The sequence below is a fragment of the Panicum virgatum genome, chromosome 8N (genome assembly GCF_016808335.1).
Source record: "Panicum virgatum strain AP13 chromosome 8N, P.virgatum_v5, whole genome shotgun sequence".
NCBI classification, from domain to species: domain Eukaryota; kingdom Viridiplantae; phylum Streptophyta; class Magnoliopsida; order Poales; family Poaceae; genus Panicum; species Panicum virgatum.
In genome coordinates this window covers 25,711,685-25,714,627 of record NC_053152.1, presented here as the reverse complement: position 1 = coordinate 25,714,627, position 2,943 = coordinate 25,711,685, and the positions used below count along the sequence as shown (strand labels likewise).

The 2,943-nt window shown below is 47.2% G+C and overlaps 1 non-coding gene across 1 annotated transcript; it reads left to right on the top strand.

Moving 5' to 3' along the window:
- The first annotated feature begins 1,222 nt into the window (after positions 1–1,222).
- On the top strand, positions 1,223–1,329 carry LOC120687024. Its single transcript, XR_005680528.1, has one exon. It is a non-coding gene; the product is annotated as a small nucleolar RNA R71 (small nucleolar RNA).
- The last annotated feature ends 1,614 nt before the right edge of the window (positions 1,330–2,943 follow it).

The following is a 2,943-nucleotide window of genomic DNA, read 5'->3' as shown; positions in this document are numbered from 1 at the left end:
AAAGCGTGTGAGAAATGCTGACTCCTGATTGAACATGTGATTGTGGAGCATCCTGGATATTTCTTCTTCTCCAAGAGAGGATCGAGTATAGCTGCGCTACGCTCCTCTGTGAGTTGCATGACCTCGGTGGTGGGCAGGCTTCTCTTGTTACCAAGTATATCTTTGATGTACTTGGCGTAGGTTGGGACCTGCATAGCGTCAAGAAGTGGTATATTGACATACAACTTCTATATTACCTCGACGAACTTGCCAAATTACTCGTCAGCCACCGGCTTCATTAACCATTCCGAAAATGGTAAGGCAGTAGTGTCATAAAACTCCCGTGAAGTTCTTGGGGGTTCCACGGTTTCCTCTTGGGCAGCAGTTGTGTTGGACTCTTCTGCCTCCTCCTGGACTTCGTCTGAAGCAGAGGTATTGCTGGCGGGTATGGCTTTCCGCCGAGATGCTGCATCTTTAGGGTATGGTGGTTCTTGCGTGGACTTACCTGTCCGTGTAGTTAGCATACTAACATTTTCTTTCAGTGGAACTTCTGGTTGCCCAGGAAGTTTTCCCGAATTATTATTAGGACAAGATGAGGCTAGTTGAGCAACCTGAGTTTCTATCATTTTGTTCAAGCTCAACTGGTTTTAATAACAGAGTTTATGCCCTCTAGTTGTCCGGCCAAAGACTCCAAAATTTTATCATTTTCTTACTAATGTTGTCATTAATTTGTTTCTGGCCATAAACTAGGTCCTTTAAAGAAGGCTGAAAATTGTTATTAAAATTCATACCTTGCTGCTGACTGAAGGGGAGGTTGGGTTTGGAATTCCAACCCTGCCGAGGACAGAGGCCTGAGTTGTTGGAGTTGTTTGCTCCAATGAAGTGAGCTTCCTCCTGAGTGGTCGGGCAAGAGTTGCCCATGTGTCCAGTTTCTCCACAAATCTCGCATGTCATGCGAGAATCCATAACTTGGTTAGCCTCCTGGTGCAGAGACTCCAGTCTTTTCATGAGAAGGTCCATCTTGGCAGCGAGCATATCGATGCTGTCGATATCATGAACTCCCTTGCGAGGCTGTTGCTGCCCTTCACCTTTCCAACTCTGGTTGGAAGCAATCTTCTCTACCAGCGCCTTTGCTGCAGCAACGCTGAGCGAAAGAAAGGAACCACATGATGCTGCATCAATGTGGTTCTGAGCTGGTGTGTTCAGGCCATTGAAGAAACTCCGAATAATCAGCCATTCCTCCATGCCATGGTGGGGGCATGCTGCAATGTACTCCTAGAATCTCTCCCAAGCTTCCGGAATGGCTTCATCCGGGAGCAGTTGAAATCCATAGATTTTGCCTCGGAGAGCGTTTGTTTTGCCCACCGGGAAGTACTTCGTCAGGAATGCATTGGAGCAAGCTTCCCATGTTCACCTTGCCTAGCAAGGAGAATGGGAACAGTCGAAGACGGACGTTATCCATCGTGGTACCTCTGGGGTTGATGGTGCTGCTCACTTCCAAGAAATTTTGAAGGTGAGCGTTGGCATCCTCCGATGCCTTCCCACATAATTGACTCGCTTGAACCATGTTCACCAGTCCCGACTTGAGCTCAAAGCCATCATTGCCTTGGTCATTGTTCAGTCCAGTCGGAATGTGGCTGCTGGACGGGGCCGAGTACTGCCTGAGAGTCTTGGCCATGGGTGGTGCTGAGACTGACAAATGAGGATTCCAAGTGGGTTTCTTCTGAGGTGGGACGACGCGGTGTCTCACAATTCGCCCAATTCTCTGAGGATTCAGATCGAAGTTGGATGGTAGATCAAAACCGATCATGCACTGCTCTGCATCGAATAAACGAGAGAGAGAGAGAGAGCAATTGTAAGCCCGCTAAAATTAGCGGTGATAAAACAGTAAGGTTTTCCACTCAATTATACGATAACTTTAGCCAATTGCTTCCCCGGCAACGGCACCTTGGAGTATTCCAGGGTATCGTGAAATCCTCAGGGAAGCACTATGGTAAAGTGTATCATAAATTGTTGTGACAATCCTTACTGAAGTTATCGACCGACTAATTCAGCAAGGGTAAGCCAGATAACTAATGAGGTAAATGGCCAAGCTATGACCGTGCGACACACAGGAGGTTCTATACCTTAGAGAGGTAGCAGCTGGGAGGACAACGAGCGAGAAAGGACTCCGGAAACACTTCTAAACTACTGAGCTAGCCTCATTAGAACTAATCTAAGTTTTTAACTTGATGTCGGAACCAGGAGATTACTTCGGCAGCCTAAGCGAAGGGTGCAGACAGGGGTGAGAAGGGGCCCAACATACATTTGGCAATCCTACTGCTATGAAAACACCCAAACGTGGTGGACTACGAGGGATGGACAAGGCTGTCACCACTTGCCGCCTACCAATCCAGTACCGTGGGGTGGAACACACTTTCTAGCTAGTACTGAGTCGGACACCACGTCTGCTCTTAGTACTAGGATTTCTCTTGAGGCCTTCAAGAGAAACCCCCCTCAACCTAGTGAACTAACTTGAGTTACACTAGTACGGGCGAGAAAACCCGTAAGACTAACTCCGACAAACAAGGAAGGTAACTTAAACTAAACTAGCGGTACAACTTACTCTTGCAGACAAGTACGAGTACTTGAGAAGATAAAACTTACGGAAAGTAAAGCTGACTCAAGTAAATAAAGAAGATAACTTATATTAAAAATAGTCAAAGGAAAAGATACAAGAGCTTTACCGAGCTCCGATGACGACTCCGGATCCCCGAGACAAGCTCGACTTGACTCTAACTCTAGACTGTTCACAACACTGTTCATCTGTGTGAATAGTAGCAAGGGTTAGGGTTTTTAGGCACCCCCTCCTCTGTTTATATAGCCCCTTAGGTGGGCTGCCTTTTGCCCCACCTTGGGTTCCCCCTTTTGGGCCTAAATGGCCCATTAGTGCACCTAAGCCCAGTCTAATTCAGATCTCATCCT